Below are 27,386 nucleotides of genomic sequence, written 5' to 3'. Positions count from 1 at the left end.
ATTAAAATGGAAGCACAGAACAACGGTTTGCCGTCGATTTTTCTGCCACCGGCAAATGCATTCGGTGAGTCGGCTACCTAGTGTAAGTGTGGTCTAAAGTTTGTCGCTTAGCTTGTAGAAGCGTTTAAAGTTAAAGCCATTTAAACTTTAACCCCCGAGCGACAAGCCAGTTTTCAACCAAATGAGCTCAAATTTGGTATGAGAGTCCCTATGGGTACCCTCTACAAGATGGACCTTATTTCAGTCGGATCCGAGCACTTTCGAAAAAAATGACCCACCCTTTTATATATAGATAGATAGTGAGTGAGATCCGACTTCAAAAATTACATAAATATTACTTAAGTTGTCATAACTTTAGACAGAGTTGCCAGATGTTCGAACTATTTTTGTATTTTTTGCGATGAAAAATACGTTTTTTTTTGGAATTTTGAGTACGCCGTCAAATCAGGCGTCCAATTTTACAAACACGCCTTTATTCGAATGTCCAAAAATGGAAGGGACTAAAACAAAGTTTCACGGGTCACCTTTTTTCGTGTGAGTTTCCACAAATTTAAAATGTGTTCAACCAATGCTAGTTATCCTAAGTTATTCTAATGACTTTTTTAATCTTCCAGCTTCGTAAACGTAAAAAGCCTGGATGTCAAATATAAAATTTTGCAAGCCTGTTTCCTGCCATTCACGGCCATTGACCCTCCCCCGGACCTCCAATGAACACCTTTTAAATACTTTGAGATACGGGAACCTGCGTACCATCAGTCGAAAGATAGCTTCATTCTGAACTCGCTTCATTGATCATCATTCGCAAAAAAAAAAAACGTTGAATAAAGATGGTCTGAAATTCGCGTCCAAATAGCCCACCACAAACCACAATATTGAGTGTTATTACCATCATAACCCCTCGAAAGCCTCAATTAACCTGCATTAGATGGCTAAATATAATATGAATGGCGAGGGAATGGTTTTGCTTTCTTTCTCCGCCTTCTGGGAGAGGCTCGAGAACACTTGGGGAGAACACCTTGGGTACAGTTATTCTAATGGTGAGCAATCCACCTAGCAGAACTTTGTGCTTTCTCGACGTTTGGAAGGGGTGTTCGAGATATCCTACAATCCAATACTAATCACCACATCTGAAATCGTTCGGAAATCCTTGATGGCTATCTCCGCCTCCACTTTCAACCGTGCAAAAGCCATGATATTAGTGCGCCTTCGACCTTGCCCATTTCCGCCCCTCTCGCGTGGTGGAAGCTGCTGAATTGCTGTTTTTTTTTTTTTCGTTAAGGGCTTCCTCGCCACTCACCAGAATTCGCACGAACCGTATGATTAAAAACGCTTTTACCACCCAGAGGGACTCCTGCTGCTGCCGCTGAATCTGCTCCGCGTCAATGCGATACACTTTCAATCGGCGCGATTCTGGCGCGGTCTGTGACTTCTCTCTTCTGTTGGTGCGTCATGCCGAAAGATTGCTGTTATTAGATCGTGCCCCCTTAGAATCCATACGGGGGAGCGGGGTAAACAAACACGCACGGCCCTCCCCCTCGGTGGATCGTGGCCGGTGGCCACTTTGAAGCTGTAGGTGATCGCCGGGGAGATCTACTTGGTGATCAACGCTACATATCGGAGTTTGGAGTTGATGAACTTTCGATCGTTGGGGGCCAGATGCTGCTGCAGTAAAACACTCCACTAATTATAGGCTCTCTGTTGAATGATGGTGTGTGCACATTCCGTATTCCGTTGTTTGATTTGAAGATTCGTTTAAATCCTGGATCTTGGATAGTTTTGGATCCTTCAGCTAGCTAAACTTCGTAAAAAGATTTATCAAAGGTAGAAGGAGCAATTCCAGCCCAAATCAGGAATTTTTCTGGTATTTTTGTACCCGACCCTCTCCGATTTCAATGAAACTTTGTAGACATGTTATCCTAGTCCTATATGAGCCATTTTTGTGTATATGGAGCCAATAGTACTCGAAAATAACATTTGAGGAGGGCGTAAGGTATCTAAATATTTTTGTATTTTGTAATTTAAAAATTACTGTATCTCGAAGCCGTTACGTCGTATCAAAAAGTGGTCAAAGACAAACTTGTAGGAAATTGGACGGGCTTTCTGAAAAAAAATACACTGAAACAAAAATACACGCCACATCAATGAGATTTTATGATTTTTAAATCTAAAACTTAAATTTAAAGGTGATGTCACGATTTTTTTTCGTTCAAAATTTTAGAGGAGATAGCCTAAGATGTTACCAAAAGACTGACGAAAATTGCAGGATGGTATGTCTCTCCTAAAAAAATACAAAAATCATTTACTAAAACTGTTTCTTTTTGAAAAGTGGTCTAAACGTCAAAATTTTTAAAAACCAGTAGTGGGGATCAATTCTCCAGAAAATTTTACAAAAGACGGAATCGACGTAACACCTTATAATGTGGCCCTCTTAAACCTTGCGGTTTCGTCAACGGATCCAAAGGCGTGTATCGTTCTTTTCGCGACAAGACTCCGCCTCCCGGGTCTGCTAAGTGTGAAGGTATGGGCACGGGGAGAGGGCACCGAATACCTATATTTACACTTAGCATTTTTGCGTCCGCCTCGGGATTCGAACCGGCGACCTCTGGATTGTGAGTCCAGTGCGCGGTCCGATTGATCCACACAGGCAGACAAAATTTTACATAATAGTTTCAATATTGACCATTGTCCTATGTCCAATCCTTGGAAAGATACACTGCCGTTCTACGCATAATTGTCCCATGTCAGTTTTGGACGATTTTGACTTAATGACATTTTTAAGTTTAATTTTATGTGTACTTTAAGAAAAACACATAAAATCTGGTACTTTGTTCGGAAACTCATTGAAAACAACACCAAGTCTGTTTGTCCCATCGTTGAACTTCTACGCATAATTGTCCCACCAAGTATTTTCTTACACGGAATCATCAGTTTTACTTAGTATTATGTCTTGTTTACCAGTTATATAGCAAGATAATCACAAATAAGGGTGATAACCTGCTAACTGGGGCGATTAGGGACACATAGGGCGAATAATAACCCACGGGACAATTATGCGTAGAAACACAGAAATTGGTCGAAAATTTCAATCGCCTTTTTCTCAGTTGCACTTTTTTGAACATGGGACAATTATGCGTAGAACGGCAGTACAGCGGTTTTAAAAATAAAAATGTTGAAAAAACGGGTTTTTTGTGGTTTTTGGCAATTTCTATATGACAGACTTGGTTTTTCAGTCTCGTAAATATTTTTACCGGAAAGTTCGTCCAATTTTCCATAAATTTGCCTTTGACAGCATTTCAATTGGATGTAAGGGCTTACAGATATAACAGGGGTGCTCAAAGTTTTTGAAGACCGGGCCAAATTTGAAGCTCAAATTTACAAAAAAAAAGTTGTTAAAAAAATAAATAACGTTATTTTAATGTAAAAGATCGGACATTTCTGTTATTAAAAAAAATGTCTTTTCCAAATAATAGAAACCACAAAATAACGAGTTTCTATTGGTATTGTTGTTTCTGGTATTTAAAAAAAAGTTCTTAGCTGAATGTACCTGGGTTTTCAAAAAAAAATAATAAAGTTTTGTTTTTATATTTCGAAAATTGTGGTGACATTACATGTTAAATTTTTTTCTATAAGTTAAGTGTGGCTAATGAAAAATCGTTGAGATCCAGAATTTCAACATTTCAATGAAAAATAAAACTTTTAGAAAATGTTTTATGCTTCCGTATAGATAACCTGCAATCTTTTTTTTTTAAAGCGAAACAACATTTCACACATTTTCATCAAAAATTCACTAAAATTCAATTTATTTTTAATAAACCCAAACATGCTCAAATGATTTTAAATGCAAAGGAATGCATATGTGATTAATTTGCTGAATGCTATTAAATTTATTTTTTTAAGTTTTTTGAAAATGTATTTTTGCTCCTGGTATTTCGAGTCAATTTTTTAATAATGGTGGAGGGGTGGATTGATCGACGAAAGCTTTGTAAAATATTTGCTACAAACTTGATCCTCCGATTTCCAAATTTTGTCTGCCTGAATCAGTTGATAGTCAATCAGATTCGTTATCTAACTGTAATGAGTTCGAATCCCTAAGGAAGTGCAATGTAAGTTTGAGGGTGGCTTGCAAATTAATAAAGAAAACTTTTATTTTTGCAACTATTACAGAATTCTACCTAAGTCAAACTTGAACGTTTTTTTGACATTTCTAAAAATGTTTGATGAATGTTTTGACGATATTTACTAGTTTCACTCACATTGAAACGTGTGAAATTGTTTTAATTATTAAATATTTTGAACAAATTATTTGTATCCTAAAGTAAGGATCAAAATATTGATAAATCATAAGTTTTTTTTATTAACAAAAAATAAAAAATATATATGCTAATAAAAGCTTAAAATAAACCATAATTTTGAAAAAGTTTAAAATCACTGTACAAGTGGTCAACGGGCCATTTTACATGATCATTCAAAATGGGTCCGCGGGCCACAAAATATCACCTCGCGGGCCACGTTTGGCCCGCGGGCCATACTTTGGGCACCCCTGAGATATAAGCTTAATTGCATTGCTAATAACTGAAAATAGATTTTTTTTTCAGTGTGGTAGAATCCAGGACAGTAAATTTGCTTACGTAAATATAAAAAACGATATAAATCAAAAAGCTGTCAAAGGCAAACTTATGGGAAATTGGACGAGCTTTCCGGTAAAAATATTTACGAGACTGAAAAACCAAGTATGTCATATAGAAATTGCCAAAAACCACAAAAAACCCGTTTTTTCAACTTTTTTATTTTTAAAACTGCTGTATCTTAACAAGGATTGGACATAGGACAATAGTCAATATTGAGACTTTTATGTAAAATTGTCTGGAGAATCGATCCCCACTACCGGTTTTTCAAAAAAAATTTGACGTTTAGACCACTTTTCAAAATAACAGTTTTAGTAAATGATTTTTGTATTTTTTTAGGAGAGACATAGCATCCTGCATTTTTCGTCAGTCTTTTGGTAACAATTTAGGCTATTTCCTCAAAAAATTTGAACGAGAAAAAATCGTGACATCACCATTAAATTTAAGTTTTAGATTTAAAAATCAAAAAACTCATTGATAAGGCGTGTATTTTTGTTTCAGTGTATTTTTTCAGAAAGCCCGTCCAATTTCCTACAAGTTTGTATCGGACCACTTTTTGATACGACGCAACGGCTTCGAGATACAGTAATTTTTTAATTACAAAATACAAAAATATTTAAATACCTTACGCCCTCCTCAAATATTATTTTCGAGTACTATTGGCTCCATATATACAAAAATGGCTCGTATAGGACTAGGATAACATGTCTACAAAGTTTCAATAAAATCGGTGAGGGTCGGGTACAAAAGTACCAGAAAAATTCCTGATTTGAGCTGGAATTGCTCGAAGAAGAGTTTTTAAGAATTTAACTATATTCCTAATTCTCAAGTATCAAAAAACTTTTACACAAATTTCGAAGTGTGTATGAATAGCTGGCCTCCCAAGCTAGCTACCTCTAAACACTTTTAGGTTTTTTAGAATGGTACATGAAGCAAAATAGTTGCACTTGTCAAAATGCTTATATGGCCTTTTCAAATAATGCTCCAGATAAGATATTTATTTGACATGAAACAATTTTTTTTCAAAATATTGTCGAAGTCCTTTTAAATGTGATTATTATAAAGCAGATAATTCCATAGCATGTATACCACAAAATTTACGATTTTATTTACTGGCAAAAAAAAACATTTTTAACATTGAAACCCGTATCAATAGTGTTCAAAATATAGTCGATGGAAACAATATTAAGAAAAGGTTACGCAGCTGGCAAGACTTCTCCCGGGACTAACTGGTAGTCCTAGATATATATTACGTTGTTCCGCAAGTAATGGGTTACATGATGGTCGAACACAAGGTTACCCCACCGGACTGAACCCATAAAGTTGGGAGTTATCTTCATTACACAAATAGGAAAGAAGCCATAAACTGGCGCTGCCGTTCCTCTACCGGACAAACAGTCAACGACTCGATCACCTTTCCCGGTGAGGAACCATTCTGGACGACTGAACGGAGAACGGATGAAGCCTAAATGCCAAGGGAACTTGTTAAATTTTGATGTTTATTTTTATGCTGCTGACGTTGCCTGTCTGCCTGCCCTTCATGTATCAATAATATACAGGTGCACCAAGTCGGCTCAGGCTCAGGGTGGTTCCTGCCTTCAAGTTGTTACGCGGTGTGGTCGACTTGTAATTCGCATCGATGACGATAAGTACCCAACAGTTAAATAAATTAAGAGAACAAAATAAACCACCGGGAACACGGAATCTTTCTCCGGGCCGATGAAGATGTCCGTGATTGGAGTCCGAGCCAGAGTGGACGAGGAAATCGACCGGATTAGCCGATTGCTAATAAACCCATAAATAAGGCGCCCTTCGGCAGAACCTTCATTAGCGGCCCGCAGGACTCCCGGCTTGTTTGATGTGTGCGGCCGGGCCCTATGCGAGACCCTTTTGAGTTGGTGGGAGGTGACTATCTGGGCAAACACCTGCCGTTACGTTCACGTAACCGTAACCGTATTATCCTGGGGGGTTGTTGCTTTTGCAGATCGCGTTGCGAGCGAGGGTGATCAACAATGTTAAGTCTTGGGACGGGCAATCATGTATGGAACGCGATGGGTAATGAAGAGATTAGTGAAGGCGGAAACCAGTAAGCTTTATGGGTTAGTGTGATGTTGCGGCGATTAGGGGTGCGCCCCAATTGAAACGGGATCGGCAGTTTGGCAGGAATCTGTATCGGCGATTCCTTCAGATTATAATGCTTTCGCAGCATTAGGGATCATTTGCTGGGTGATTGTGGCATGTGCTTGCAGAAGATCGAATTTAATCATTTTATGAAGAAAACTTTTCCAAAGTCCAAGTATCTTCAATGGCCCTACAATGTATTTACACTGGCGCACGATTTACGATCCCTTCTAATAAGCCACATTTCATCGGTTTATAAACTCCGGGACCACACACGTTTTATAACAATAATAAAAAGCGAGCGCGCGCGCCAAAACTAGATCATATTTGGCCCAGTAAGATCTCGTCGCGAGCTTGCGCACTTTTTCGCAACAGTCTCTTCCCGGGCAGGTGGGAATATCAAAAAGAAAGTTATTTCAATATCAAATTCAGTTATAGAATTGATTGTGCGTCGTAGCATTTTATTCAGTTGTTGATTTGAAATTGACAAGTAAAATACAAACCTGGTAAACGCTATATGTATTAAATGTTGTTATCATTGTTTATAAATAACGAATATTAAATATGAGCTTATTTGATTAAGGTTTAGTGGGTCCAGTTTTGACCAGAAGTAAGAATGAAAATTTAAACAATTTGTTATGGGTAATGTTCACTTTTAACATCTTTTTAGAGAAAGTTTCCCAAACCCCTATCAAATTTTCCTTTAAAATTTGCTTACAGGTTTTGATCCGGGTAACAACTTTGTAGAACATCGTAAAGCGCTAGGTTTTTATCCTGAAAAGGTACAGGATTTTTTTTAGTTTATCTTTTTTAGAAAAAAATAACTTGCTTTAAAAACAATAAAATACTTTTATTCACACAGTAAAAAACATCATGGTAATATTACATCTGGAAAGAGGTACATCTTTTATGTCATAAGAAATGTGTAATTTTACCTCTGAAAATATGTAATTTTACCACTTTTCTGGGGTAATGTCACTTTTCAGTCTAAATTGAGGTAAAATCAACCTTCCAAAATTACACCTTCCAAATTTACACTATTTTTTACTGTGCACAATTACAGTTATGCTACCATCAAAAATTTTCAAAATATCAATGAAGTCAAAAAAATACTTTTTTTCCAAAACATTTACGTCTTTTACCGATCTGTGGTCCCAAAATTCAAAATTTGTTTAAGTATTAAAAAGTCTTTTTTGATGCAGCTATGCATTCGCTTTATACAATCAATTCTGAATACAGTCGACTCTATGGTAGTTTATTAATGATTTCAAAAGTTTTTTTATGAAGATTACAATTTTAGACAATAATTATATTTTTAGCTCCCTGATTTTACGAAGAGATTTTGAAAGAATGGAGGGACAAAATTTTGAAAAAAAATTGCAATGGCCAAATTAAAAAAAAAGAGTTGATTTTTAATTATTTTTTGAATTGATTTTCCTTGAATTATTTTTAAATTAATTTATATGAGATTTGAGTAAATTTCATTCAGATTCTTTTAAATCCTATAGGCATTTCCTTTTGGAAAATACCAACTTTTCTGCCATTCTGTAGTGATAAAAAGGCCACAAAAAAAACTCTAAATTTCCAAATCTTTTAAAAATTCTTATGTTTTTTTTTTAAATTGCATTAGGGTTTTTTTTAAACTTCATAAAATTTAATAATTTTTGGGATTTTCTTGGTTGATTTGTTTGATTTTTTTTAATTTCTTTAATAACTTGAAAAAAAATATTTCAAAAAAACTTTGATTTTCTTGACAATAATTTAAACTTAAAAAAAATCTTTAATAAAAAGTCTTTAAACCGCTGTAAAACTCTTTATGATTTTATAAAAATCTTCAAAATACTTTACATTTCGTCGTTAGCGTGTTATCTTGTCGCACGTGCATTTTGAGCCAAATTGAGTTAAAAAAGCCATTTTGTGCAGTTCTCAATGCCTTATATTTTGACCTTCACAGATCCTTAAAATTTCAATCCTGAGATTTTCAAAAATATTAAAAATCTTTAAAAACCATTAAAATTAGGTCATTTAATATTCTGTGAATTTTCAACATATTTATTATCATTTTTGAGTTCTTTTATATTTTTTCAAAAAAATAAATTCATTCAAAATGTTTTAATATTATTTTAAATTAATTAAAATTTGCTTAGGGATCTAAATTCGGTTAGGGTAATTGCGTTTTTTTTTTCAAATATTTTACAAATGAATATTGATGAAAACAAATTGAAATTTAAGTTTCACAACTGGGTAATTCTCCGCCAACTCACACAGCAGTTGCCCCGATCCCTCTTCAATTTGCGTGAAACTTTGTCCTAAGGGGTAACTTTTGTCCCTGATCACGAATATTTTTTTCTTAAAATCGCGATGACTCGTGATGTTTATAAGCAAATCCCTTTGGTCTATATATTAAAATTTTTGTAATTGTCTGCTCTACAACTTTGTAGAACATTGTTACACTCTAAAAAATAACCCTGCAATGTTAGAAAAACACGAAATTTTAAAATGAAAAATGTTGTTCTAAATGAAAAAATGACCCTTCTGGGTCAATGTAGATTCAAAAAGTACATAAAATTTCCCATAAAATGACATGTTCCAATTTTTTTTACAGTCGAGTAACGGAAAATGGGAGAATTTTTAATTTTTTTTAAGTGTTGTTTTCGATGAAAAATACGATTTTTCGAGTACGCCATCAAATCGGGCGTCTGATTTTACATAAAAGTCCCTTTGACACCAAATTTATATCTCATCACCGTTTCAGGCTGCAAATTGTTGAAAAACACCTCTTTTTTCGCATGTTCAAAAATGGAAGAGGTCGTACCGCCCCTCCGTCACGAGATATCGAAAAACGGACCTCGGATTCGTGATCAGGGACAAAAGTTACCCCTTAGAACAAAGTTTCACGTAAATCGAAGAGGGGTCGGGGCAACTTTTCCCGATTTCGTGTGAGTTGGTAGAGAATTATTCAACTTAAATTTTCTCTTATTTGAAAATTTTATTGTTTTCAATTTTTTTTACAAAATAGAGCTGTATTTTTTTGAATCATTGTTTTCAACAATTGAGGCACATTGAAAAAATGGTTGTGGTACTGAACGTGTTTTGTAGACATTTTGTGAAATAATAAACATGAAGGACGTTTCCCAAGAAAAATCGATTATCCGAATTTTGCACCACCTTAAATTCGTACGAATCATTCAGGGCTTATTTTGTGTCATCATAAAAGTTTATCCTCGTACTTAGTTTATATCTAAATGGATTTATTTGCAATCTCTATTTTTTCAATTTAGGATGTTTTCAGTTGGCATGTCAGTCACGTTTGATATTTCCATCGCTAAATTTTTAGAATTTTTTTTTTTAACATTTGTAGAGACAAATTCCAGCAAAACATGACAAAAATTCAGATGTTATAGACATTGACTTTTAAAATAATTGAAAACAAATTTGGTAATGTTTCGAACAAATCCCTTTAATTTTTGGTTATTAAAAAGAGTCCAACAAAGCCTTAATTCCGACAGTAACAAAACATGAGCTTTTCCAGTCATTTCCGCCTACTCGGACTGCTGTCCGCGATGACAACTTCCCGAAACCGACGAAAAACTGCGCGCCGCCAAGATCGTGATATATCCGTGGCCGTAACGTTGTTGTCCAGCGAAAGAAAGTCCCTTGGCGCCCTGCAGCAGCAGCAGCATGGATGGATGCGTTGTTGTCCAGATCTCGACGCCGGTGGTAAGATCGGACGGTCCCGATTAGAAGGACCCGGTGACAGTTCCGCTCTCGGGGATTCGCAGTCCTCCTAAGCCGGTGATTTACGAGGTACGCGGCTTTCGAGCAGGGGTCCGACAGATTTTGGCGTGAAATTATGGGTCCACGCTGGTTCCGATTGTTAATTTATTGTCACGCTTCTAGTTTTTTTCTCTTTTTACTGCGGGCGGTGTGCAAGATCTGGGCGAAACTAGCGGTGGATCTATTCTGGATGTTCGCTGAGAAAAGTTGAAGCTCGCCGAAATCGGAACTGTTGATTTCGATGAAAAGTTTCCCATTGGTCACACCCAATCGTTTGGAGTCTCGATGCCCAACGGGATTCGAACTGGTGACCGTTTAAGCCGCGCAGTTCATGAATTGTGTCCGCAGATTCTGCCACGGCTATCGGACTCGGAGTCGGCAACAAAGCCTCCCAAGAGAGCGGAGACTTGATCTGAATTAACACAATTTAGCCGAGGCTTCCACTATGGGTTTGAGCGGCAAATTTGGGCTGCTCCGTAACTTTCTCACAGCTAGCACGATCATCCCATGTTTGCGGGAAGTTGTCTGCGAATTTTTCGCAAAATACCAGCCGTCTACAGATCAATCGATAGTGTGCTCACCCCCTCTCCACAGCTCCATAGAAGATTGTCGCAAAATTGACCCTATTTCGCCAATCAAATCGTTCGCAGTTTCCCATCGATCTACCTCAACTCAACTCGAACTCAACGCTTCTCGTACAAGCACACGCGTGATGGTTGGAAGAGTAGCGAAACCTGGGAGATTGATCTGATTTGAGCCAATCGATGTCTCGAAATAATCGGGGTAACAAGCCCAAAAACAGCGCATCGCGATCGATAACGATTTGCACAGAAGAGCTTGGCTGCTGACGACGATCTCCCCCGAGGACAACCAGCTCAAGTCGAGGAGCAGAGATGATGAAAGTTTCGATCGTTGTTTTGGCCAAGATGGATGCGTTTGCGAATCAGCGATTATCAATCAACTAAAAACTCCGCGCGCAACACTGCTGCTCTAGTAGATTTTTGCGTGGAAAAGTGCGACCGCCGAGGAAATTTTGCGAAATTTGCACGTGTTTGGAAACGATACGGTGCAGAAAGCAGACGAAACTGGTTCAAGTTTGCAAACTTGGGGGCGGATAACCACCCCTCGTTGGTGCAGGTCAATGACACTTAGTTTTATGCGTGTGAAAAATTTAACAAATATTGCCATTAATTTTTTTTAAAACTTCTTTGATTTTTTTTGAATTTCTTTGAATTTTTTTGAATTTCTTTGAATTTCTTTGAATTTCTTTGAATTTCTTTGAATTTCTTTGAATTTCTTTGAATTTCTTTGAATTTCTTTGAATTTCTTTGAATTTCTTTGAATTTCTTTGAATTTCTTTGAATTTCTTTGAATTTCTTTGAATTTCTTTGAATTTCTTTGAATTTCTTTGAATTTCTTTGAATTTCTTTGAATTTCTTTGAATTTTTTTGAATTTCTTTGAATTTCTTTGAATTTCTTTGAATTTCTTTGAATTTCTTTGAATTTTTTTGAATTTCTTTGAATTTCTTTGAATTTCTTTGAATTTCTTTGAATTTCTTTGAATTTCTTTGAATTTCTTTGAATTTCTTTGAATTTCTTTTAATTTGTTTTTTTTTATTTCTTCGATTTTATTTGAATTTATTGTAATTTCTTTAAATTTCTTAAATTTCTTCGAAAAAATGAGCTTCGAGTTTCATTGTTTTTTTATTTCTGCATTGTTTTGGATTTCTGTAAATTTTTTGACATTTTTTCTGTTTCTCATTGAATTTGTTTGTTATTTTTGGAATTTCTTTGTTGTTTTTGTTTTCAATTTCTTTATTTTTTTTGGATTTTATTGATTTTTTTTGGATTTTGTTTTTAATTTTTATAAGCTTCTTTCAAATTTATTTTGAAATTCCATTTGAAAAGTATTTTTCCTGTCATTCTATGCTGATAAAATGGCTTTCTTATCATCACCAATAATAACAGAACTGACAAACGAAATTACAGAACAAAAACTCATTTAAATACAAAAATTCTGCAATATATTTTTAAATATTTCTTTTCCAAAATATAGATATTTTTAAAACTCGTGGTGTTTAAAAATAAAAAAAATAATTTCTTGAAGCTTTTTCAAATGCTTTAAATTCTTCAAAATTCTATAAGACCCTTCTAACAAATAAAAATGCTGAAATTCCTTCAAAATTTTGTTAGATTTGTTAAGTTTCTTACATTAGAAATTATAATAATTCTTAAAAACTCTTCTTCGAAATTCTTCAAAATTATTCAAATTTTCTTTTTAAATCTTCAACATTTTGTTATAATTTCTTTTTTTTATTCTTTAAAAAAAACTAGCAATTCATAACTCAAACAAAAAATTAAACTTATTAAATATGTTTAAAATTCTTTTAAAACTTCAATATTCTTTTAAAAAATCGAAATTCATTGAACTTTGTTGAACATATTAAAAATTCCTAAAAAAAAACCAAATGCTCATCATTTAAAAACAGTAAAACTCTTTGAAATTCTTCAAAATTCAGTAAAACATTAATTGTTTATATATGAAAAAATCAAATTTGTACATCAAATGTTGAAAATGAAAAAATAAATCATTTTACTCTTTGAAGTACATAAAATTCTTAATTTTAAATTAATTTATATTTATATTTAATTTAATTATAATTAATGAATTTTATATATAAGAAATTCTTTTACCAAGTATTTTTTTTAATTTTTACAATACTACAAAGTTTTTTAAAAACAAATCTGTACAACAAATTAAAATTCTAGGGAAAAAATAAAAATCTCTAAAATTTATAAAAATTCATTTAAAAAAATAACATATTTAATTATTTTTTAATTTTGTTAAATTCTTTGAATTTAGAAATTAAAAACATTACATTGTATATTTTAATTGTATGCCATAAAAATTTCTTTAAAGTTTTTCGTTTCAATTATTTTAAAAGCTTTACATTCTTTAGAAATCCTAAAACTTTATTTAAATTCAAAAATGAATCAAAATTATTTAATTTATATTATATTTTTTGTATGCAATCATATTCTTTAAATAAATTAATGCTTAATGTACCGTTTTTATTTGGCTGTGTAAGCGCCAATGTATATTATTTGTTTAAAAGCAACGATATTAAAGTATTACAACAACTGCTAATAATGTTTCAGAGATGGCGAAAAAGATTCCACTTGGTGCAGGTGGGATTTGAACCCACAACTGATCAACGGTACTGATCCGCGTTACCAATTATGCTACTGCGACCGGTGACAAATTTGTTGTCTATTGGTGTACAGCACAATCGAATGTCGCGTATTGGATTTCAAAGCTTTCCCATACCAATTGTTTCTCTTTCTATCCTTCTCTTCCACACTACCGTCGTTGCTATTGTATCTCAAATTCTCGCTGAGAAGAGTCTATTTATAGAACTAACTTTGTATTCTACCCCTTCGACAGGAGGACATATAGCTTCTCAGCCGGTGGTTAGAATGTGTTAGCAATCGCTATATAGCTATATGTCCTCCTGTCGAAGGGGTAGAATACAAAGTTAGTTCTATAAATAGACTCTTCTCAGCGAGAATTTGAGATACAATAGCAACGACGGTAGTGTGGAAGAGAAGGATAGAAAGAGAAACAATTGGTATGGGAAAGCTTTGAAATCCAATACGCGACATTCGATTGTGCTGTACACCAATAGACAACAAATTTGTCACCGGTCGCAGTAGCATAATTGGTAACGCGGATCAGTACCGTTGATCAGTTGTGGGTTCAAATCCCACCTGCACCAAGTGGAATCTTTTTCGCCATCTCTGAAACATTATTAGCAGTTGTTGTAATACTTTAATATCGTTGCTTTTAAACAAATAATATACATTGGCGCTTACACAGCCAAATAAAAACGGTACATTAAGAAAAGAAAATTTAGGGTAACCCTAACAAATCGGCCACCGGGAGAGCCGGCGATTGCTAACACATTCTAACCACCGGCTGAGAAGCTATATGTCCTCCTGTCGAAGGGGTAGAATACAAAGTTAGTTCTATAAATAGACTCTTCTCAGCGAGAATTTGAGATACAATAGCAACGACGGTAGTGTGGAAGAGAAGGATAGAAAGAGAAACAATTGGTATGGGAAAGCTTTGAAATCCAATACGCGACATTCGATTGTGCTGTACACCAATAGACAACAAATTTGTCACCGGTCGCAGTAGCATAATTGGTAACGCGGATCAGTACCGTTGATCAGTTGTGGGTTCAAATCCCACCTGCACCAAGTGGAATCTTTTTCGCCATCTCTGAAACATTATTAGCAGTTGTTGTAATACTTTAATATCGTTGCTTTTAAATAAATTAATGCTCCTAAATAAAAAAAAAAACAAATTGTTCAAAGTTTTTTGAAATTGTTAAAAAATTATCCCATGCAAACGGTGTTGTAAATCGTAGAGTTTGTTTATGCTACAGAAACATTAATCAGAAAATATTTATAAAAAAAAATTCTATTTTGATTTTATTGATCTGGATTAAAAACGATTCAAACTGAACACAAAATGAGTTTTTTTGTTATGTTTATGATGAGTCAATTTTCAACATATTGTCAGTCATAATTATAAACATCAATTTAATTTGCACCTCGTTCACCAAACCTGATTGGTGAACGCCGTTGACCCACGCACGGTCGTCGGCACCGGCTCTTTGTAGTCCCAACACAGGGTAATTAATCGAGATTTGGCGGGAAATTAGTCACACTTTTACAGAGGAAAACTCCACGTTTATGCTCGTTCGTCGTGGTGAACCACGGCCATACCATGTGATACCTAGCCTGAAAGCTCAGGGAAAGGTTCACGTGCTTTTCAAATTTCCACGCGGTCTCGGACTTTTTGCTCAAAGACCGGGGGGTGTGAGGGGGGTCAGTGAAAATGTCGAAAACGAAACCCACTAGCCGAAGGAAAGTGCGAGAAAACAAAACTAACATAGTTTTAAGTCGACCTCCCCTCAGTCTGCCCCTCCTGTTGAGCTAGGTTTTGTTTATGTTGGATGGCTTTAGCCGTGAAGTGCGCTGGGAGGGGTGTGTGTAAGGGTGATACGGGCAATACAAATTTAATTATCTCGAGGGGTGTGAAGAAAAGTGCGCGAGAAAATGAATGACCAAGAAAAAAAATATGTATATCGTGCAAGTGCGAGGTTTGGTACACGTGGGGAGGGAGGTCAGGATGGAGGGGGGGTTTGACCAAAGTTTCAATTTCAACTGACCTTGATATAATTTCACTTGCGCTTTCCCACCTGCAGTGGAAAAGTCGTTTGGTTTCGTGTAATCCGTGGATCCCATGATTTGTTTTCAATTTATTTTTAATAAACGCGAAACGGCATTTTTCGCTATTTGCATAGGGAAAAATAAATTTTACGCTGCACCAAAATAATTGACTTCCATTGCTTTACAAGATCATAAAAAACAGACATTTAAAGATGGAGATTAAGATAACAATCAAACACAATTAAATATAAGTGAAAATTTATGTGTAATTTAAAACATACATATTCATACGAACTTCAATCGCACCACCCGGCGATGAGTTTTATTTTTAATCAATCGGATCAAGGCTAATTATGGATCCATCGATCGGTGTGGATCGCGATCCATCTCACCACCCAACAAGTTGCTGCTCAAAAACAGAGCTTAGTACTTGGGAAGGTGCCCACTTCGCCAGGTTATTGTAGCATGTTTGGCAGAAATCGAAAGTTTTACGTCGAGATTGATTGAATTTGGCTGATTTTGTAATTTAGCGGCCCTCGAAGTTAACCGATATTTTGGTAACCGCCTGGGGTTCGTTCACTTTTAAATTATGTTGTAATTTGATCGTATCGCAAGTCTATGTTTTAAGATCATTCGTCATCGATACCAGAATGGTTCAGTATGGAATGTTAATGTTAATGTCGATGTCATTAAACCCCAATTTCTCCCGAGATTATTAGCCCAGTAAAGTACCGGACCTCCCCGGGGCAGCCCAGCTAAGCTCTCCATTAGTCCCTGCTTGATTAGTGAGGCCACTTTGGTCTATCGCAACACGCATGTGTACCTACACTCGCGGTCCTCACCATAGTTAGTGGGTGGTGTCCATTAGTTGCTTCCGTCAATCCGGCTTTGATTGGGTGAATTAAGAGCACGTAAAACCTTTTAGACCTTTTACCCAGGACTTCCTCCTGCTTTTGACTGCATGCGCGACTACGCAGAAATTAGCAATAATTGCGAAGCCTAAATGACATGCATTTAGCGTGGCCTTTTGCCCATTTAGGGTGAGCCCCCGTTGTCATTGCCAGTCACCGGTTTTTGGTCGCGACGGAGAAAGGTTTTGTCCCGCAATCAGAAGGGTTGCCAGTGAAATGCTCCAGATTAGCGGACAATTCTTTTATTTTTTTGATCTGTTATAGAATCTTCTCTTAATATTTCATTAAAAATAATAAAATAAAAATAATCTCGAATTTACATTCTATGCTATACAATTCTAATCACATTTAAATCCAAACTTATTTAAAAAAAATAGAATTTACAATGTATTTAATTCGAAAAAATTTCGATTTATTTTCGCTGTGATCCTAAATAACCAAAATGTCTTACTTTTCCTATTTATCTTAAGATACAGTATCGGTCAAAAAAAAATTGACAGATAAAGATTTCACATAGTTAGGTTCAACAAACCGTCCAATGTCATATACTTTTGACCAGTTTCATAAAAATCATGCAATTTCCCCCAAAAAAAATCACGATCCGAAAATAAATTCGGGCTGTGGAGAGGGGGGGGGGGAGGATGTCTTTTTTGGATATGTTTTGTAAAATTTCCCGAAGACGAAAGCTCTGGTCTGGACACCCTCAAAAGAGCATTTTATGTTTTTATACGGCTTTTTTAAATGTGATGCTAAATTTTTGAAACCTGGAAGTATCTGAAAAACTAAACTTTCTTTTAAGCAAAAATCAAAGTCAAATTATTCGCTCTACAGCATTGCATTGGCGTTCTCGATTACGAGATTCCTACTCGAAACTAGGTGTCCGGAGGCTTGATTGTTGAGGCAATTGCAAACCTCTTTTTACACCTAAGCTTCCATCCACCCCGGGATTCGAACTGATGACCTTTGGATTGTGAGTCCAACTGCCTACCAGCTACTCCACTGTGGCAGGACCCAGGGAGACGACTCCTACACCTGGACTGAGCTAACGACCTAACCTGTAGGTTAGACCGGGACCAACATTTACTTCCCCGTCCGACGGAAGGCGTGATCAGACAAATCTCGTCTCAAAATTTGCCACCGGAACCTTCTGGAATCAAACCCAGGCCGACTGGGTGAGAGGCAACAACGCTTACCCCACCACGGTCCCGGCTCGAGCCTGGAAGCTAAAATTTGTTTAAATGACGAGGAGCGTTGATTTTTTAAAGAGGAGACCCAAAAAAGTGTGTCATTTTCTAAGAATTTCTTTTCAAAAAATCAGAGCATTTCACCATTTAAACCAATTAAAGATTCTGGGTTTTAAATAAAGTTAAGCAATTTCGACAGAATACTTCATAGTTTAAATAATGTAACATAACATTTAGAAAGGCCGTACAAAAACATAACATGCTTTTTTGAGGGTCTCAAGACCAAAGCATTTGTCTGTAAATTATTATATCAGATTTCTCTAAAATTGTACATAACATATCCAAAAATGACAGAATTTCATAAAAAGGATTTCAAAATACCTGAGTTTGATTTCTTGAAAATAAAACCTTGTTATTTTAAACACGCTCGTGAAACCAGGAAAACAGCAAAATAAGTAGAAAATCACTTTTTTAAACTAAAAATTATTTTGACATTTTGACAGTAAGAAAAGTTGCCAATTTTATTTACCAAAAAAAATGTTGAAAAAATAGATTTTTCGGAAATCGTCAAAACAACGCAACGTTCGAACCACTCTACGCGGCTAGGACAAACCTGAAGACCAAAGAATTTTTTGAACCTGAAATCTTCAAATTATCGTATCTCAGTTCGCGTCAGTTTTTGACCTAATGCCACCAAATTCGAATTTTAGTAGTTGAAAATGATTATGTTAGTGGTATTTTTCGGCAAAGATTCATTTTTTGACATTAAAAATCGTCATAATTCTAGGGGTTTGTTCAAATATTACGTCCAGAGATTTTGGGAATTTAAGAAAACTTCGGTTAATCGAGTCTGGACTGTGTCAACAACTTTTTCCAAGATACCTACCTTTTGAAAAAAAAACTTTCTCAAGATAGCAATTTGGAAAATCCATTTCACATGTTTGTAAGAATAGCTGTTCGAATTTGATGAAGATTTATTGGATTTATATAATATTTTTTTCATTAATTAAGAAAATATTTACAAGTTTCAGCCAATGCAAAAAAACAAGAATAAAATACAAAGCAATTGCTTATTTTTGTGGCACTTGCTTAGATTTGAAATATTTTTTTGAAGGTAAAAAACCATAAAAAATAAAACAAGATAACAGCAAAGTTCAACGAATGCGATTAAGCTAATAAAAATATATAATCCAAACAACAAATGGTCCCCACACAACAAACGCACGCACGCCAAGTGAAATCCAATTTCGATAAATGCTGCATGCAAATTAGAAATCTACACACTGCAAACAGTGCAATCGTTTACTTCCAGTATAATTATCACCACTGCCAGCCAGCCAGCCAGCCAACCAGACTGCAATTGAAGCAAACAAAAAGATCGATACAAATAAACTGCACAATATCATCCAATTTCCACCGAGCAGTTGTTTTCTCTACGGCTCACCCAATTATTTCTCCACCTCCCAAAGAGACCACACACATGCACAATCACAACTACATATGTGCAATTGCGTCCATAATTAACAAAGTGATACAACTAGAAAGGCTTAAAAATACCTTGTTTTGGATTTATTTATTTTTTTTGCAATTTAAAAGCACTGTAAAAATACTGTCTTCGTAAAAAAATCACACTCAAGAAAACATAATTTTACATTTCCAACAGTGCTTTTCCGTAAAGAAACACCACGTTTCATCGAATTTCAATTATCTCACACATGTGAAGCTCTGCTGTGATTTCGTCAGATATGCTAATTTTACCCTACCATGCGTCTATACCCCAAACCCTTCAACACACGCATACGTAACACTTCCGAGGGCGGAACCTTCCGATGAAGGCAGAATTTTTTGCCCATCCGAAAAAAATCTCCGAAAACTTTTCCTTTCGCTTTTTTTCCCTTTTCTGATTAAAAACGGAACCACAACAGAGCACGGAAATAATTGCATATCCAAGATTTGGAAGAGTCTTTTTTTTGTTGGTGAAAACGACAAAAAAAACCACGACACATCCAAGCCGTGGTTGTTGCCGAAGTGGACTCCGCCCTCTCCCGTGAACTACACGAGAGTCAGTCATTTCACACGACCTTTTCCTCGTTAACGGTCAAACGCACATAACTAGCTTTTCGAGCGAGCGAGCAGCTCTGAGACGGATATTGGTTTTGGGCTGATGGGAACGCGAAGGTTGACGAGGGGTGATCAGAGTTGGAGTAGTTTTTTTTGTCTGACAATTCGAAGGAAATGTATAACAAAACACAAAATTTAAGAGATTTTTGAAAACATATTTTGGTAATATCAAAATCAAGGTTGAAATATCAAACTCTCAAACTAAACTTATAAGCTCTTAAAATGATAAGTTAAATAAATTAGCTTTTCTTATAATTTTAAACCCATTCAGTACCCACATGAAAAAGAAACGAGTAAAATCACAATCATTTTTTTCATGGTCTTCACCAATTTACAAAATTTTGTACACCCCTTCAAATCCAAAGCTTACCCACGATTGACTGCATAACACACCGTGAACTGTTGCGACTGCTGCAACTCCGCCGAGCCATGCCACAGCCGAATCAACCGGGGGTGGGTGTATCATCTACACACACACACACACACGTATAGTTGAAGGGGAAATTTCATTCATCATTTTCCCAAATCACACGGCTAATTTGCGCCATGAAAAACTCATTTGTCCGAATGAAAGTGAGATCGCGGATGACGCTGCTGATTAACGCCAGCTTCCACAACAAACAACAACAAAAACAAGCGCAGCTGCTCGTAGTTGTTTGGTTTTGGGTTGGGGCAGAGGCTCCTCACGTGCGAACACGACGACTACCAAAAATGACGGATCAGCTGCAAATTACTATTTTGGACGGGCGCTGGTTGCTTGCGATTTGGCGTCGCGACGGTGATCAATAACATCGTCTGAAGTTTTTGGATTTCCGCAAAAAAGTTGTGCTCCTTCCTTGTCTGTAGTGTTTTTTGAAGATTACTTTTTTTCTGGGCTGTTTAAGCATCGCGTTCAGCTGAATATTATTAAAATTAAATTTAAAAAAATATATAAACAGCAACCACAGGGCAAAAAGTCCAGCCTAATATTTGAAAAGGTCGTATCAAACTTTGACATGCCGGTTTGCAGTGTCTGGACCAAACTGCCAATGTGAGCCATTCTCTACCAAAAGCGGAAATGTTTTTTTTTTTGTATTTTTTTATTTAACTCAAATTTTTTGAGTCCTTTCCTATGATCAAAGAAGCTATTTTGTTTCATTGGTTCACCCATACAATTTTGGCTGCTGTACATACAAAAATGATACGCAAACATTCATCGTAAATAACAGCTGTAACTTTACCGAAAAATGTCGATTTATACTAACTTTTTTTTAACATAAACTCAATTTCACAAAATACGTTTATTTTTGATTTCAGAGATTTTTTTATATGTTTTAGGGAACAAAAACTTGCAACTTTTGAGCCATAGAAAGTATGGCCAAAAAATCTGCCACCGAGTTATGATTTTTTGAAAAAATAGTGTTTTTTTCTGAAAAAAAACAAAATATCGTGAAAAAACAAATTTGACTTATTTTTTAAAAGTAAAATTGAATTTGCAATCGAAAAGTAATCTACAGATTTTTTGAAAAAGGGCTCCGTTTTCGAGATATAGCCACCAAAAGTTTGATTTTAGCGAAATATTTGCAGTTTTTCGATTTTTTTGAAATAGTGACCATGAGTGACCATTTCTAAAAATACTTTTTTGAAACGTTCAGAAAATTTGCTATAAATTGGTCTGAGGACATTGAAGACTGGACCTCTGGTTGCTGAGATACAGCGGCTTAAAGAAAGAATAACAGGTATATTTAAGTTTTCTAAGTCTCCCCCAAACAACCCACAATTTTCTAATGTCGATATCTCAGCAACTAATGGTACGATTTTCAATGTTAAAACATGAAATTTCAAAAGGGAAAAAAACATTCAATATAACGCTCTTTTGATATGTCACTCTTGATTTAAAAAAATCTAAATATTGTTTCCAAAAAATATTGGAAAATTTCACGACATTGAAAATCGGACAATTAGTAGCTGATATATCGACATTGGAAAATTGTGGGTCTTTGGGGGAGAATTAGGAAACCTAAATTTTCCTTTTTCTTTATTTTTAAAAATCGAAATGCTGCAAATATTTCGCTAAAATTAAACTTTCGGTGTATCTTGAAAACGGAGCTCTTTTTAAAAAAAAATCGGCAAGGTACTTTTCGATTGCAAATTCAGTTTTACATAAAAAAAATAATGTCAAGTTTGTTTTTGCATGAAATTTTGAAAAGTTGCAGATTGTTGTCCCCTAAAACATATAAAAAAATCTCGAAAATAGAAAAAAAAACGTATTTTGGGAAATTGAGTTTTTGTGAAAATAAAGTTGAAAAAAAAAATCTGCAATTTTTTTCCGTGTACCTTTTTTTCTCAATAGTCCTCAACAATACCTACAACTTTGCCGAAGGCACCAAATTGATCACAAAATTCACTCAAAAGTTACAGCTGTTTGAATATTTACGTACCATTTTTGAATGGACAGCAGCCAAAATTGTATGGAGACTTGTATGGGTGAACCAATGACACAAAATAGCTTCTTTGGTCATAGGGAAGGCCCCTACAAAGTTTGAGCCAAATAAAAAAAAAACAAAAATAACAATGGTCGAAATCGGCCGATATCGTAAAGAATTGCTGTCGAAATCGGCCGATATCGTAAAGAATTGTTCAAAGTTGCAAAGTTGCTGTCTTCTTATTCCAAATTTAACAAAATAACGAACCCAATCCAACAAATTATTATATTTTTTTTGTAGACACTATTTTAGAGGATGAATCAAAAAATTTTGTTGTTAGTTCCCGTAGTTTTGAAGATACTGAATATTTTGTATCAAAATCATGGAGCAAAAAGTTTGGTTAAATGTGCACCGATTTTTTAAATTCTATTTCACAAAAAAAAAGTGGAAATTTTCAAAAAGATTATTGAATTTTTCGCTATATTCTTACAGCAAAGGATACTTTTGAGATAAAATAAGTAATACAATTTTTTTTTCACGTATCTTTGATGATTAGAAAAAGTCATGGTCATGAAAAAGGCTTAGTTTCTAAATTTTAAAGGATAAAATTGAGTTCAAATTAAAGAACCATTGTTAAGTAATAGCTTTAAAATTGTGTGCAACAAAAATTCGGAATGAAAAAAAACTCGTATCCCAAAAAATTAAAAGACAAAAGGCCAAGTGAAAACATTTAGTCGGAAGAGAACAAAAGATCTAAAGTGAACAAAAGATGTGATTTGTAATATATTGGTGAGATATTGCATCTTTCAAACTAAATTGTTATGTTTCTAATCCTCAAACATGAGCAGTTTAATGACTGGTTTCATGAGAAATAATAATATTTTTTGAACTTTTGTTCATTCAAACAATTTTATTCTTGAGAAAAATTAATATTTTTGGAACTTTTCGGAAACAAATATTTTCAAAAGTTGTTCGTCTTCAACCGATTCTTTTTTTGAAATGAAATGAAATTTAAAATTATAGCAATACATTTTTTGCCCTCTTATTTTTTAATAAAAATTAATGCTTACTAAATCCACCTACGTGGTTGGTGCCTCCATCACTCCTAATGAAATATGGATCACACAATAAATCCAGAAATATTTTCCACCTGAATTATAAATTTATTGTAAACAAAAAAGACAACAAGGATTTAGGTATTAAATCAACTAAGACCAATTAAATTCTAGCCTTAAAAGTTTGGATGGTTTTCAATTACATATCCAACGATAGGTCTTTCAATTGCCTCACCAACGATGGATCCGGACATAGTTTACAGAGAACTGGTTAAAAAAAATATGATAAAAAAATACGATTAAGTGGCCATAATTTGAAACAGGGTTGCCAGATCTTCAATTTTTGGACTCGTTGGAAAAGTCTTTCAATTAGCAAACCAAAAACATAAACATCATTTAAGTGATCATAACTTGAGACAGGGTTGCCAGATCTTCGAATTTATGGACTCGTTTGGAAGGTCTTTCGATTATCGATGGGTCAGAAGATGGATTGGGGAATAGAAATCGCTAAGATAAGTGAGATCCGACTTCAAAATTATATATAACTATCATAAATATCAGTTAAGTAGTCATTACTCAAGATATGGTTGCCAGATCTTCAATATTTTAGACTGGTTTGAAAGGTCTATTGATTACCTATTAAACGGTATATAATATGATGACATTTAATATGATTTCCGGCCATTTATATAACATAATGTGACTTTATAGGCCAAAAAATCAATGAACTTTAGCAGTAGTACACAAAAATGATAAGAAGCGCTGCCATTGTTGCGCAATTCACGATCCGCGCTTTGTCTGCCAGCCGTTTCTACTCCCACTTTGTGCGGTCATCGCGGCTAAACGGTGTGCAATCTCGCTGCCATGATCGCCGCACCAAATGCCGTATCATAAAATAAGTATGATCGCGCAGCGATCGCCAAAACGATCGATCAAATTTCACGAAATTGGAGGCGAATGCGCATTTCACCACGCGTCGTCGGAGAAGTGCAAGTTCCAAGTCCGGTGCTTGCCGCGAGCTTGCCAAATTCGTGCGCCGTTTTGCCTTCCTCACTGAGGTAAGGCTATAATCCTGCTCTAAAAGTGAACTTTTTATTAAAAGCTCAAAGACCCACCTTCATGTATACATATCGACTCAAAATCGAAAACTGAACAAATGTCTGTGTGTGTGTATGTGTGTATGTATGTGTGTGTGTATGTGTGTGTGTATGTGTGTGTGTATGTATGTATGTGACCAAAATTCTCACTGAGTTTTCTCGGCATTGGCTGAACCGATTTTGATGAAACCGGTTGCATTCGACTTGGTTCATGGTCCCATACATCGCTATTGAATTGTTTGAAGTTTCGATAACTAGTTCAAAAGTTATGTATAAAAGTGTGTTTTCACATATATCCGGATCTCATTTATATGCATGTAAACGATGTCCGGATCCATCATCCGACACATCGTTGGTAAGGTAATCAAAAACCCTTTTCAACGAGTCCACAACATTGATAATCTGGCAATCCTGTCTCGAGATATGACCACTTAAGTGATATTTATATACATTTTTGAAGCCGGATCTCACTTAAATGTATGTAAATTATGTCCGAATCCATCATCCAACCCACCGTTGGTAAGGTAATCGAAAGACCTTTCCAACGAGTCCACAACATTGAAGATCTGGCAACCCTGTCTCGAGTTATGACCACTTAAGTTTTATCTGTGTATTTATTTTTCTGGATCTAAAAAAATAGCTGGCAAATCACTTATATTAAAAATGAGGAAGGCATCAACCACATATGTGGATTAAGTTAGTTTTTTACTGAAAATTTGACAATTATCGCGCGTTGCGTTAATTGATGACATGTTATGATTCCCATGCGGCCAGTGACCCTTTTGCTACTGGTGCTACGGAGGTGGTCACTGCACACCACGTACACACATTCTTCATGATGATTTGGACTCCTCCTCCCCGAACGATGACGGCGACGAGGTGAAAATTGCCTGTTTGGGTTCACGGAGATCATCGTGAATCGACCTCCGTGTAAGCACGAGAGCAAGCAGCAGTCAAGTGCTCAGTGCTCCATCGTTTTTTCGATTTTTTTCGCCGTAAATTACCGTGATTACCCGCGAGTTTGCTCCTGCAGCATGCCAAAGGCCGGTCGTGGCCGTGGCAGTTCGAGTGCGGCCTCGAAAAACCCGCGAAGTTCGTCTACCGGCCGTGTGCAAAAAGGTAAACAAACCAACGCCGTGTCGACCGCCATCGCGCAGGGGAGCGTGAGCGCAGAAGGCATCGACAAAAAGTTGCTACATCCCGGATATGTTCCAAGATCACCAGTGCGAACCCGTTCCGGTACTTCCGGTGCCACGACCAACACGTCAACATCCGCCAACATTCCCATCAGGAACGAGTTCCAGATGCTGAGCGACGACGAAGAAAACAACAACAACAACACCGACGGTAGCAGCACTACCGACGACGACGATGACGATCGTCGTGCACGGAAAAAAGTGCCGACGCCAAAAACGAACAATTCTCCAAAGGAACGTAGACCACCTCCAATTTTTGTTTTGGACACGTTGGTGGACGATATTGACGAGTTGCTGGAAGGCCTCGGATATTGTCTGAAAATCGGTAAGTCGTCAGTGCAAGTCTACACATTTGACAACAAGAACTTCGACCTGGTTGTGGAGAAATTGAAGGGTAAAAACTTCAAATTCTACACATTTGACCCCCTGCAGAAGACAGCCGTTAAGGTCGTCTTGCAGGGGTACCAAGACCGCCCGATCTCCGACCTCAAGAAGGACCTCTCGGGTGCTGGAATAACGCCGCGTGACATAAAAGTCCTCTCGCGGAAGACAACAGTCACAGGTACACACATACTGTACCTGTTGTACTTCGACCGCGGCACCGTCAAGATTCAAGACCTGCGACGAACTAAGGCGTTGGACGGGTTTTGGGTAAACTGGCGGTTCTACTCAAAGAACCCGTCGGACGCAGCACAATGCCACCGTTGCCAGAAATTCGGCCACGGCTCGCGGAACTGCAACCTTCCGCCCCGCTGTGTGAAGTGCGGTGAAACACACCTCTCTGAGGCGTGTGCACTGCCGTGCAAGGCGGACCTGGGGGACAAGGCAGAGCAAACCAAGGCGCGCATCAAGTGCGCCAACTGTGGAGGTAACCATACCAGCAACTACCGTGGATGCAGTGCACGAAAAAATTACCTCGAGGAGCAGGAAAAGAGGAAGAAGAAAGCAGCAGCGTCCCACCCTCCTCAGCGAAGTACGAACGTAACCGTGCCGGCTGCTGGGCAGCGTACGGTTCCCGCGGACAACTCAGCATTCCCCCCTGGCTGGGGGCGATCGTTCGCCAGCGTGGTCGCTGCCGGTAGCGGCAATGCGGCCCAGCAAGAAGTCACCGGGGAAGATCTCTTCACCCTGCCAGAGTTCTTTGCTCTTGCGGGGGAGATGATGTCGAGGTTTCGGACCTGCCGTAACAAGGCGGAGCAATTTCTAGCCCTTGGGGAGCTGATGATCAAGCACATCTACAAAGGATTAAATACTGTGATGTAGTTATAAGCTTTTTCTCTTTCTTTCCCCTTTCCTTTGCAATTTTAGCAAGTTTTTTTTTTTTTAATTTTTCTTGCTCTTGTTAGTGCCATAGTTATAGAAATAATTGTTCCAAAATGGATTATGGTGCAACACACAGCTGAAAGGAACTCCAAAACTCTGTTATGAACTGCAAAAGAACTGATTGTATCTTGATTATTCACCAATAAAACCGAATTGAAAAAAAGATCATCGTGAATTATTCCTGACCACACCGGCGGCGCGGATCATCGTATGTGGCGTGCGGAATTTGGTGGATCTTCCGCTCTTTGAAATGAGTAATACGCGCGCGATCGATGATCGACGATCGACCGGCGCGAGGAGTGGCTGGTTATGGCCCCGGGCTCAAATAGAGGT

At 36.5% G+C, this 27,386-nt stretch overlaps 1 protein-coding gene across 1 annotated transcript in view; it reads right to left on the bottom strand.

The window, feature by feature from the left end:
- The window catches only part of LOC120432140 (uncharacterized), a 500,008-nt gene extending 473,905 nt beyond the window's left edge, over nucleotides 1–26,103 (bottom strand). The window contains exon 1 of the mRNA XM_039597273.2: nucleotides 25,975–26,103. The gene's annotated coding sequence lies outside the window, so the exon portion shown is untranslated. The remainder of the gene's footprint in view (nucleotides 1–25,974) is intronic.
- Between the last annotated feature and the right edge of the window lie 1,283 nt (nucleotides 26,104–27,386).

This window comes from Culex pipiens, chromosome 1 (assembly GCF_016801865.2).
Source record: "Culex pipiens pallens isolate TS chromosome 1, TS_CPP_V2, whole genome shotgun sequence".
NCBI lineage: Eukaryota > Metazoa > Arthropoda > Insecta > Diptera > Culicidae > Culex > Culex pipiens.
Note: the sequence above shows the minus strand (reverse complement) of the source record. Positions and strands in the feature narration are given on the sequence as shown.